At 48.6% G+C, this 12,920-nt stretch overlaps 1 protein-coding gene across 5 annotated transcripts in view; it reads left to right on the forward strand.

Moving 5' to 3' along the window:
* The window catches only part of MAP3K12 (mitogen-activated protein kinase kinase kinase 12), a 533,632-nt gene that overhangs the window by 276,649 nt on the left and 244,063 nt on the right, over positions 1-12,920 (forward strand). Inside the window, exon 1 of one of the 5 annotated variants that reach the window (XM_069653290.1) lies at positions 2,822-2,884. The exons of 2 other annotated variants lie outside the window; for them this stretch is intronic. The gene's annotated coding sequence lies outside the window, so the exon portion shown is untranslated. 2 more of the 5 variants (XM_069653289.1, XM_069653288.1) reach the window with 2 other exon arrangements.

Here is a 12,920-nt window from a genome sequence, read left to right on the forward strand (position 1 = left end):
GATGTAATTGCCTCCTGCTGCATTAAGCTGTGCACTTTTCTTCTCTGCTTTGCCCTTGGTCCAAACGTTCGTCGTCACCTTCTCAGTCTTTCTACTCTGCCTTCCACTTGTTCAGGGCCTTCAGCTTCACCTGCCCTGTCTATCCCTCAAGGACCTCCGACTTTTCCTCCTCTGCCCTTTTCCTGACTCAGGCTGTGGCCAGGTTTCTATTTCCCTGCCTTTTAGTCCCCACTTCACTCTCCTTCCTTTTCTTTATTTCTGTACTCCAGCTTTCAGTCTACTACTATGGTCTCCAGGTTTTACAAACAGTCTGTCCTATCCAGGTCATACAATCACCCTCTCTTCCCCTGCAGTTAAAATTCACCACTCCACTCCAGGCCTTACAGCCAGCCCAGCAGTCTTCCACTCGCCCCTGTGTCTTACATGGTGTGATTCCGCTCCATGTTTTACAGCCAGCAGTCTTCCACTGCCGCGGGGTCTTACAGGTTGGTATTCCACTCCAGGTTTTACAGCCAGCCTAGCAACCTTCCTCTCTGCTCCAGCCACCTTCTTCCTCTTGAAGTTTAAGGGATGAGGTTTTATACCTCACGAATTATTAATTTCGACAGAGGCATCCTCTCTGCTTCGGAGTAAATAAGCAAGTAAGCAGTGCAGTGTGGTTAGGTTAGTAATCAATAAGGCAAAGATTGCAATGTTTTGCAGAGAGCAAAGATTGAGAGTAAGGATAGGAAACTGGCAAACTAACAATTGCTAGCGGTCTTGGTACACATTGGCCTTTTTAAAGTATTCATAAGTAAGAATTGTAGACACACTCCGAGGAAACGAGTATGACCCGAGAGGTTGCTTTTCCTCCAAATGTATTCATTCAGATGTCTTCGCTCGCTCCAGGAGAATGGGTGGGTGCATGTTGCCATGGCGGTCCACTGGACCTCAGTAAATGTTGACACTGTCAGGTGTTTCATTCATTGGGATGGGAAGGTGACTGCCGTGTAGCACAGCCATTGCTGGCCCTGAGTGTGCAATCCTGCATTGAGACTGGATGCTCAGTTCACACTCTGCAGCCGTCTGAGGTGGTCTCGTCGGATTTACGATTGAGGGGGATGCCATGGTGTGTGAGTAGCGACATCTGGGGATGATGACAATGGGGTGAAGGCTCCCGGCTTCACTTTTCCAAGATCCTGTTATACGGGTGAACCCTCAGGGTCGGTTGTGTTCTTTTTTCGGTGGTTGTCAATCTCTACAGCAGTGTTGGCATCTGCCAACTTCTCCTTTTTGGTTTTTGACCTTGTGACCAGGTCACAAAGTATTTCATATTTGTGTTCAATTCTAGTCCGTACTGGGCCAACTGGGCATGAGTTTCAAGAGTGTAGGTTGGCACAATATATAATCTGTGGACGCCCTACTTTGATTTCCCCATTCTAGTATCTATGTAACTCAACCATGATTGAGGCTAGGTATGGTGAATTATGTAACTCAACCATGATTGAGGCTAGGTATGGTGAATTATGTAACTCGACCATGATTGAGGCTAGGTATGGTGAATTATGTAACTCAACCATGATTGAGGCTAGGTATGGTGAATTATGTAACTCGACCATGATTGAGGCTAGGTATGGTGAATTATGTAACTCGACCATGATTGAGGCTAGGTATGGTGAATTATGTAACTCAACCATGATTGAGGCTAGGTATGGTGAATTATGTAACTCGACCATGATTGAGGCTAGGTATGGTGAATTATGTAACTCGACCATGATTGAGGCTAGGTATGGTGAATTCCAGTATCCAGTACCGTATGCGCCCCTTCCACTGCGCTGATTAAATAAGTATCTTGTGGAGCAAGTAGTTCAATTTTTGTAATTAGAGAAAGGAGGGGCCCAAACCAGCCAAGCGTCAAAGTCAAAAAATCACAGGTGAATGATTAATACACAAACAGCCACATCGTGAAGAAATGTTTATGTGAGTAGAAATGAGAACACTTGGACAATCAGCCAACAGGTATTTCCACCAACTGTGGTCTTTTTCAAGGCTAAGCGACTACAACATTAAGCATGCAACTGGTTGGATCTGAATACTGTTGCATGAAGGACGCATGTACTTTATCGTCGTGCGGTGTGATCCTGAGAAATCCCAAAACCCAATACGGGACGGTATTGGTCACAGCAAGATTTTCAAAGCGTACCAAGAATTACAGTAAGCAGAGGGTGCGTTAACCCCCAACCGTGTTCGGCGTGTGTTGATCACGTACAAGGTGGATTAACACGGCCTATCCGCGAGCAGCCAGGAGTGTTTCCCTCATTTAATAGAATTGGCGCAGCTAGAGTTTTTTTGTTGTTTGCCCCCGGGTTGCGTTCTTGATATAGTTCAATTCTTGACCTCCTAGTGGGCCGGCAATTTGAACATTACGTTCCTGTCAGTTTTGTGCTTTAGAACTTAGAAGAGAACTTAGAAGAGACGCCGGCGGCTCACTACCTGTCACCCCAGGATTACATGGCAAGGGTGCATGTATGTTGATCTAGGGGAGTACCTGTCTGTATACCCCAATCCACCTCCCCCGTCCCCAGTGATGTAGGAGTCCTCTGCCTACCACTATTACGATTCCCGAAATGATCTACTTTCCGGCTCCTCTCACTGTCAGGAGGTGGGGGCGAGGGGGCTCAATTCACCTCAACTGCCGAATCCCGCCTTGATGACATCAGTATGCACGACTCGCGGGGGGTGCACTGGGACACCTGCAATACTACCCACCTCACCAGCAGTTGGCAGACCATTGGCTCGCCCCGGGCTGGGGGAGGGGAGAGATTGATTAATAAAAAAAAGGGGGAAAGATCCGGGACGAGCTGGAGCCGGAGTAACGGCGTTCAGAAAGAGAGCGAGAGAGACGGTGGGGTTCCCTGCGGCTGGGGAGGCGCAGCGAGACGGCAGAGCGTCAGTGAGAGCCCGCGGCGGTGGAGCGGCGGGATGCAGGCGCAGGAGATGGGGATGAAATAGGAGTCCAGGCGAGCGAGGGAGGGAGGGAAGGAAGGAGGTAGGCTTTTACTGGTTGGACGGCGAGCTTCCGCGGGGTGCACCGGGATGGGGAGGTCATGAGGCGGGACGAGTGATCCGGGGAGGGGAAAGGGGCGAGGATGGCGGAAGAAGGGGGTATTGGTACAAGAGGCAGCGCCGCGCGGAGGCTGCGAGGAGGCGGGGGTAGGGGGTACATCGAATGCGTGTGTCAGCGGGGGCCGGGATGCTCGGAGGGAGGGGGCGTGCAGCGACACCCAGGGCGCAGGTGGACGGCCGGCTGGCAGTCTGTGGGCGTGAATGCTCCTCGGAAGAGTGGCCCGGCGGGCTGAGCGTGTCCTTGCTGTGGTAAGGATGCTGCGCTGGGCTGGGATGGTGGCTAGGGATGACGGGGAGCGGAAGGCTTGCAGCAGCCTCGCGCCTGTGGAAGGGGATGGGGCGCGTATATTAAGGCAGGGAAGGAAAGGCCACCCCCCCTCCCCCCACTATTGGCAATAACCCTCTGGCAGATGATGCTGGGCATGCGAGTCGGATGAGATTGTCTTCTTATCGATGCCACGATGCATTCCTCCCTTGCTGCTGCTTTTACCGGGGCCACAGTGGGTGGCATTGCCCAAGATCACACTGCGTGTCGTTGGGAGGCTGAGTACAGACTGGAGAGCCTGGATCTGAATGGACGTCCTAACTCTTTAGGTTCTCCCAAGTGGAGCACTCTCTTGCGCCACTTCCTCGACTGGCCTGCTTCAAGGCGCTACTGGAATGGGCTGGAGGCTCTCTGTTTGACATGTGGAGAGCAGCGTAGCCTGTATTATGGAATCCTGGCGCGTGCTAGCGCACGGTTTCTCCGGTGCCCTCTAAACTAGGAGGACCGCACACGTTATTTATGCATCTAGTTCGGGGTGCGCTGACTTAGCTCACCTGGCATTTTCTTACCGCAGAGGCGATCTCCACCTCTTTGGCGCCGGTGCTTGACTCCTACCACTCGTGGCTGCTCCGGTGGGGGTAGCGTCATGTGTTTTAATTATACAGAAGTTTCTGCCAAGGCTTCGAATGTCTCCAGAGGTTCAGAGGAGAGTGAGTCGATGTTGAAGGCTTGGCCTCCTCTTTTATCTTTGGCAGAACCGGAGTGCAGAACGGCCAGAAATAGGCTAGTGTTTCATGCAATAGTGCAAGGGGTGTGTGTGTGTGTGCGCCGGTGTGTGTGTGCGCGTGAGTGCACGCGCCAGAGTGTGTGTGTGCCTGTGTGAGCACGGCAGTGTGTTTGATTATGCATGCCAGTGTGTGTATGTGTGTGTACGAGTGTGTGCACCAGTGTGTGTGTGTGTGTGTGTATGTGCGAGTGTGTGTGCGCACGTGAGTGCGCGCGCCAGTGTGTGTGTGCCTGTGCACGAGTGTGTGCGCCAGTGTGTGTGCGTGCTTGTGCGTGAGTGTGTGCGATTATGTATGCCAGTGTTTGTGTGTGTGTGGGTGCACGAGTGTATGTGTGCACACCAGTGTGTGTGCCAGTGACTGCTGCTCTTGTTCTTGAAGGTGCCTATCCTCTTACTTGTGTGTGTGTGTGTGTGTGCGCGCCAGTGTGTGTGTGTGTGTGTGTGCCAGTGACTGCTGCTTTTGCTCTTGAATGTGCGCCTATCCTCTTACTCTGTGTGCCAAGGTGGCTGTGCCAGTCCTTGGCGATTTGTAGATTGTGGTGGATAGTGATTTTGCGCCAACTCTCAAGCGCAGCAATATTATGATGTCCCTGCCCTGGTGGTAGTGCCATCACATGGTTAGTCTTCTTCTTTTTGTGCGGATGGGTGGATGGTGCTCGTGTTATTATGTACATCCGTGATTCGTGTCATTGTTTCCTTCATCTATGTGCATCAGTTATTCATGTGGCTGGGCATGTCCACCCACCTGTGGTTAGTGTTCTGCACCGTGTTGGCGGCGGTCTTTCCGCTGTGTGCATTTGTGTTTGGAGTGTTTGATGTTCTGTTGTTTTTGGCTCTTGTGGGCACCACTGGTTTGAGTTCTTCCATGAATCAGTGGCGGGCGTTCTTGCTCGTGTTTGTCTGGGTTTCTTTTCTATGTGCTTCTGTGCATTGCTGGTGTTATACTTCTGGGGGCCCTGGGTCATGTTTTACTTTTGTGTGCACCATGGACGTTTGTGCGTATCCTTGTGTGCGCCATGGGTTCGTGCACATACGTGTGCAGGCATCATTTAGTAGTGCTTGTGCTTAACCTAATGTGGCTATGGTTGCTCTATGTTCTCACCCATGTGGGCACTCCCATGGGCACCGTTGGACAGTGTCTTTATTGTTGCTGTACGCACTAGTGCTGAGTGCCCAACTCCTGTGGGCACCAGCTGACGTGGGCATCGTTGATCAGCCATTTTACTCTTGCCATTGGCTAATGCTAGTCTGCTTATTTGCAGTTACTTGTTCTTACGCTTATGGCTATTCTTCTCATTCCCGTGGATACGAGGTGTTTGCCTTTTCATCCGCTTGCTCCTCGCGACAGTGCGTTTGCTGCCATGGACATCGTTGGTCCATGCTCTTACTCTGGTGGGTGCCGGTGATTTCTGTACTTCTTCTCGTGAGCTCTGTTTCCCAGGTCTTTCCATGGGCGACTGTTGTGGTTGCCGCGCTTGCGGTGCTGTGCACGATTTGATTTTGATAGGTTATTTATAACACGCTTAATATCGCTGACCCTAGGATCGAACCTGTGTTGCTTCACGTCGTCTTGCTTCTAAGGCGAGCACTTTGCCCTTGAGCTATCCTCCCGAGACAACTATCGTCCCACGCTCTTTCTTATCTATGCTTTCCCACTTGTATGCACCAGTGACTAAGGGTGGCCTCCTCATATGCTGCCCATCCCCCGGCTGACAGGTTGGATGCACAGCTTGATGTCGTAGAATGTAGCTTTCAAGCCCACACATTTTCCCAATTAGTCACCCAATCACATTTCACGTTGCATCCGAGCAGGTTGCGTTCTAAAGCTAGCAGTGACTGGGCAAAAGGAGTGTACTGAGTCCGTTGCGCGATTCGTTCCATAGAAGACGGGAAGAGCGGGGGCTGGATTGACCCAGACACGTCCCGCAGCCTTCCTTTCTTCCGCCCACACGGCACTATCCCAGGATAGCCTCCTTTCTCCCGTTAGTGATGGCGCTGTCGGGTATTCGGCACCTGGCCCATTCTTCTCAGCTTTGATTTCTTATCAGTTTCTCACCGTTTATCACCGATTCGGCCATTAAGGTTTGCACGCAGTGCATTACTTTCAGTTACATGTCTGCTCAGACTACGGTCTTCCGAAGGGCGTTCGTCCACTGCGGCGCTTTGAGGCCATAGCAATGGCAGTAAGCACTATACAAATATCAAAACTAGTGGAACACCTTGATTTCAGGGTCGTTTGTTTGACTGTGCCCTAAACATGGGGCAATCCAAACCATTTGTGCGTTTCGGCGGCACTTAGACCTGCTTTCTGCGGCCATTTCTTTTAAAAATTATGCACTGGAGCGTTAAAATGGTTTTCAAAATCCGTTTGCTCCCCTTCTGCCTGAAGGAAAATCGCCTAGTAAACGTGTGCCGGGCTGGAATTCCTCTGAAGCAGGCAGTGCAAACCATAGGCAGCGCCAGAAGGACACGCAAAAGCGCTCTGAGAAGCGCGCAGTCCTGCAGGTAGACCATGATAAACCGGCGTTTCTGCAGTCTAACCCAAGCCCCAGATAGGCTTGTGAAGTGGGAGTATTTTACTCCTTCATTTTTGAAGTTGGGAGTAAAATTATATTTTTTCACGATGTAAAAATGTATACAAAATGTTCACAACAGGGTATTTTTTAGGCCAGTAAAATATGTTATCCATATAACTGATCTTTTTGCAATTCATACTTAGTTACACCTATCAATTCTTGCAAATGCAAAGGTGCATCTTTAAGGTCAAGTTGCTCTTTAGATCATCAGGCAGTTACAATCCCAAAGCTCCTGCCTGTGGCACTGCTCTAGTGGAACCGTTCTCGAAAGCTGTGTGGAGCTGCGTGGGTGGAAGTAGGGGTCAGCATCCTCAGTCAGTTCTTTATTATTCTTTGGCCTGCTTATTTTGACTCCCTATTTTTTGTGCGGTTTAATAAATGCTACATGAAAGTTTGAGGTGGCATCTAATGCAGGCTCGGTTTCTGTCCACTTTTGGTGGCGGAGTCTGTGGCTTAGTGGCCTTGTGCATCCCCAGCAGGGACCTGTGCTTGACCCCGTGGTCACAGGTTTGAATCCCAGCAAACCCTCTCAGCCCTTCCTACTTCTGAGGTGGATACAATGAGGATCATTGGGTTGCGTGACAGTAAACCTGTGCTATCTGTCTATTGTGCCAATAGGCGCGCCCCCGGTAACAGGGGGACATATGTACATGATAGGCTAACTACAGTTCAGGTATCGTCCGCCTCGCGCAATAGGGCACACATGTTAACAAGGAGTTGAACTTTAGCTCCATTGCAGTAGGCAAGGGGATGAAGAGCTGGTGTTATGGGGCAGAGGAAGGGTGGCGCGACTGTATCTAGAGCTAAATATAGAGGAAATCTAGGGGTCGTCAAGAATAGACAGTGCCGAAGTTGATACCACAAGTATAGTGAGATAATATGGCTTGCTGCAAAGAAACCTTTCCCCTGGCGCCCCCTAGTGAACACCAGTACAGGTAAACATAAAGTTGAACAAGGAAGGTAAGTTCAATGCGCAGATCCCAAAATTCTTATTGTAAGTCCAAAGAACAATGTGTTTGTATGGCTTCAAGTCCCAATTTATTGGTCATAGAACAGCCGACACGTGTTTCGACCTTTCAGGTCGTTATCAAGGCGTTATTCCAAAGTCGTGAAGTGCAGATTGGTATGTGGAGCAAGAAGTATGTTTCCCTTCAATTTTGGGATCTGCGCATTGAACTTACCTTCCTTGTTCAACTTTATGTATCTAGAGCTAGCCATGAAGGGGCTGATGCTGGTTTGATTGTGTGGGTGGGATTTAAACTTCACGGTGGCTTCCTCATTGGCTCTGCACCAGGATGGTGTATATATGTATATAAGTTATCAGAAGCACTGTCAAATGCCGTAGGTTTGTGTCCTTTCCTCGTTGACCTTCTAGTCCTAGTAAAACATTCTGGGGTTGATGATCACATCTGGTAAGAGTGTGTTGCTTAGTTTCTTTTTTATTGTTTCCATTTACTTTTTGGATGGAGTGAAGGGCATTTTGCTTTCCCTTTTGATAAAATGATGACCATTGACTGATTATTCTCGGTTTCACCACCTTCATGATAGCTCAGTCCTTGGAAGTCGCAGTTACATAGGGCCTCAATGTACATTACATGGCACTGGTTTCCATGTTACCAGCATATTGGCACATCACTTACATAATACCACCACATTAATAGCAGCATATTGCTGAAAAATACCAGAACTTGAACAGCAAGGCATCAGCACATTGGCTCCATAACATCAGTAAATTAGTCTGAGCATATCAGCAATCTGTGAATATAAAGTCCATACAGGTCTAGAAAATTGCCAGCAATAGCAAGTCATTAATATAGAATTATCAGTAGAAACTTAGCAGAATGGCAGCACATAAATGCTTTCAGAACACCAGCAATGCCTTCCCATTGTTCAAACAGCTGCCCCAGCACCCCTCGCAGGCCAGGGTCCGGTTGAAAATTGATGGCCTCTCTCCCCGGCATGTCTATTGCAAGGCACCAGTGAATATGGCCTACACACTCTGAATATCCATGAAATACCCCTTCCAAGGACCGCTTCCTAAGACCCCTTCCTAGGTCCCCTTCATAGGTCCCCTTCCTAGGACCCCTTCCCATGACCCCTTCCCATGGCTCCTTCCCATGACCCCCTCCCAGGACTTCTTCCTAAGACCCCTTCCCAGGACTCCTTCCTATGACTCCTTTCTATGACCCCTTCCTAAAATTCCTTCCAAGGGCCCTTTCCCAGGACCCCTTCCCAGGGCCACTTCCTAAGATCCCCCTCGTAGGACTCCTTCCTGGGTGTGCTGTTGCCTGTTGGAATCATATCCCCGTCCCTTTATACTAAATTCCTTTGTAGGAGTAAGCAGGAAGCCTGGCTGTGGAATAAAGCATTTTAGGGTTTTATTTTCTTTATTTTTCAGTGGTTTTTTTGTTCAAAACTTTTTCTTGATATTCTAGATAAATACAGACAGTAAAGACATCCGTGTCCTTAAATAAAAGGCGCATGACATTGCCACTATGAAGCTTGGAGAAAAATAATATTAAAATGAAACAAAAGAAAGCAGGCACAAAATATTACAACCTGAAGTGACTAGCTATGGAGCGCGATAGTGCAGAGCATGAAGAAAGTACTCTTCAAGTACTCTGTGAGTTATCCTGATACAAAATAATGAGCCTTGCCTCACTTTCTAAAGTCCTTCCTTCCTTCCTTCCTTCCTTCCTTCCTTCCTTCCTTCCTTCCTTCCTTCCTTCCTTCCTTCCTTCCTTCCTTCCTTCCTTCCTTCCTTCCTTCCTTCCTTCCTTCCTTCCTTCCTTCCTTCCTTCCTTCCTTCCTTCCTTCCTTCCTTCCTTCCTTCCTTTCCTTCCCTTCCCTTCCTCTTAATAAAAAATGAAAATAGCAGCCTTGTAACAGCAGAACACAAATACCACTACTTTGCTAGCAGAGTAGCTGTGCACTATTAGCAGAATAATAATAACCTGCAGAATATCCGCCTGTTCCTAGCAGAATACTAGCACGTTACTAGCAGCACTAGCCATAAGAATAGCAGAATAATCCTAGCATTATATTGCATAATTCCATCTAGCAGACAATCGGCACACTTCTTGCATAACACCATCATTTTACTACATAATCTCATGGCATTACTCCCAGGGCTCTAGAAGATGGCAGGCCAGGGCGTGAGCGATTGCAAATGGATGTTAGGGTGCAGGAGGATACTGTGCAAGTCATGTTCTGAAGTGCCGTCAACGTGGGAACTTAATAGTCGAACGACTCCTTCCTGGGGGTCCCCGAGGCCAAGCTCCCCTTAACCCTGGTATCTGGATAATGCCAGAGGTTAATATCAGGTAATGTCTGGCCCAATGTTCTCCCTTTTCCAAAGCAATGTAGTCTAGGAATGTGTAGCGTGACCAGATCTTCCAACCTTCGATCGCACTGTTGTCCGATTACGCCATTACCATCTCTTCGGGGAGGTACCTGCTCTGCTGTCTTGGGTTCTGGAACTACGAGTCCATGACTAAGAGTCCATGTGTTCACCTCAGCGCATTAGACTATGTTAGTGCCATAATATACTTATTTTTGGTGTTTTCTGTTAACTAGCCATCATGAAGGAACCAATTTCAGAGTGCTTGGCATAATGTGGTACTCCATTAATCCCGCGAGGAGGTTGGGAGATGCATGGTTCAGCCGTCCTGACCAGGTTAGGAAATTCTTGAAACACGGCCTTGTCCTGTTCCTAAGGTGACTACCATGTCCTAGAGTTATCCTGCTGACCATACACAAGGAAATGTCATTTGTGCTAGTGCCATCGTACAGGTAGTGTAAAATGCACCTGCTCACACGTGTCTTTCACTATAAAAATTAATTCCCGCCACCAGCACATGCTGCAGCTCTGTTAACTTCCGACCCACTTTCAGTTTGCCAGCATGGGCTTTACAGTTCTGCCTCAAACGGGAACCTGGATATTTGCAATGTTCTTCAACTTGGATCTGTAGGCCGCTGGCTGCTCGCCGCACCTAGACTGTCACCCGCGACAGACCATTGGCAGCCTCTCGAGTGCAGTGGCGATCACCGCCACAGGAGATTGCCTTTACCCAAAATGCTCCTCTGCAAGGCCCACTGCTTCACTTCGCCAATTATACGTTTGAAAATGATTACAATTTATTTTATTTCATGGGCCCAAGCCATCGCTATTTAGATCAAATAATGCGTAAAAACGCAATACAAAAGCCCGCCCTATTGGTTTTGTCACTGTTTGTTTACAGCAGTCAACGGTTGACGGGCGCAACTCAGTAACCGTCATTGTCCTCTTCATCCTCTGCACTTTCGGGCGCCTGCTAGCAGTGCAAGACTCTATAGTAACAACCGGCATAACATTACTCCTATCCTTCCATCGCAACTTCCGGTGTGCAGCCAATGTATTTCCCCCTCTGTACAGCGTCCTCAAAACTAACAGAACCCGCACGCGAAAGGCGCCCCTGCCTCTATCCGCCTTCCCCCAGCAGAACTATACCCATTATATAGTACCGTTGCCTTCACTTGCTATATTGGATTAGATTGCCTCCTCCTGGAGTGCCATAGCACACGTGCCCCGCTTGGCGGCGTTCAGGCCGGGAAACGGAAGGGAAAGGCCGTAGAAATGCTCTACCCGGGTAGAGCGAGCGATCAGCACCACGAACAGCTCCCGCCTGGGCTGGCGCCACCGTGACACGAAGCTCACGTGTGTCCGCAAGGAGCTGTCCAGGCTTTCAACCCATTCCCGGCAGCGCAACGGGGAGTGCTGAACACTGATGGGTGGGGCAGGGAGAACCTTTCCTCCCCAAGTTACCAGTGACCTAGATCTCACGTATTTGACACTGGATTTGATCAAGGTGAAATCACCCATTTCAACCTATTCTTATTTTAGTTTCTTGCATGTTGCGTATTGTTACTATGTTTGTATGTTTGTTTATTGTGTAATTCGCCTTGAATTTGTTTGCTGGTTTTTGTGTGCTTAATAAGTTTATTTAAATGAAATCACTTGAGGCACGGTCATATCGCACACCACAGTGTGGGTATCGCATCCTGTACAAACTTTAAAGCATCTTTTTAAATGCATGTTATCCTAAAATCTAAAACAATGTCAGTAACTAATTCTTCTTCGCTTTTAATACCTAATTCTGCTACACAAAAATCTAACTTCCACACAGTCCTGCATAACTAACTGGCCAAGGTTGGAACCTGGGAGACATTTGCAGCTAGCCCGGCATTCCACCTTCTGATAGAATGAGGAGAGTGTAGAAGGGGTGGGGTGTGGAGAGGACATTTGTAGCTATGCCCGCAGGCCGCACATGTTTCGTATTTAATGTATAGAACTAGACCTGGCAGAGTCAGGGAGAGACGAGCCAGGTGGTCTGGCCAAAATCTAGGGGCCAAATACAAGCCGAGCTAGCAAAATGGCTGTGTGAAGTGGTAGCAAGTGCTGGTGTTTTTATGCTTCGGTGCATGGGGGACCGGGACTTAGGGAACGAAAAGGGGATGGGGCTGCTGGCATGCAGGGGGGATCCGGCTGGCACTATTGGTTTTGGACGGCAAGGGGAAGAGAACTGGGGGAGGGGAATGGAGATATCCGTACTGGTGTGGGTTAGGGGGTAGATTGAGCTCTATTGTTGTTTGGCTGGTGCAGCGAGGAGGGCTGGCCAAAGAAAATAGAATTGCGGCACTGGGAGGGTGAGGAAGTAGAGACAGCACCTGTTTATTTTTATTTTTTATTTTGTCATTTATATAGCGCAGAAAACCCAGAGGCATCTAGGCTTAATAGATTGGTTACATTTCGTTACAATTGGAAGTTATTGCAAGCGGTTACAGTCATATGCAGTCCAGCGCAGTAGTACAGAGTTACAAGTTAGCTCATTATCATACCTTATTTACAGATCTGCTATCACCGTGATTCGTTACACAAGTTACGTGTGTTACTGACATCATTGTGGTGCCGGTGATTGGGTTGAAACAAGCAGGGTAAAGAGGCAGAAGTTGAGCAGTGATATTGCTATCTTACTATGTGAGCAGTTGAGGCCATGGGTGAAGATCCAGGTTTTAAGGCCTTTGCGGAAGGACCATAAGGATGGGTCTGTCCTTAATGCTAAAGCACGGAATTCCATAATTTGGCGGCAAACACTGGGAAGCTGGCGCTGCCCGCTTTCTGTCTCTTAAATCTAGGTATAACAAATAG

The sequence above is a fragment of the Ambystoma mexicanum genome, chromosome 3q (genome assembly GCF_040938575.1).
Source record: "Ambystoma mexicanum isolate Mex_15411 chromosome 3q, UKY_AmexF1_1, whole genome shotgun sequence".
In the NCBI taxonomy this organism is placed as follows: domain Eukaryota; kingdom Metazoa; phylum Chordata; class Amphibia; order Caudata; family Ambystomatidae; genus Ambystoma; species Ambystoma mexicanum.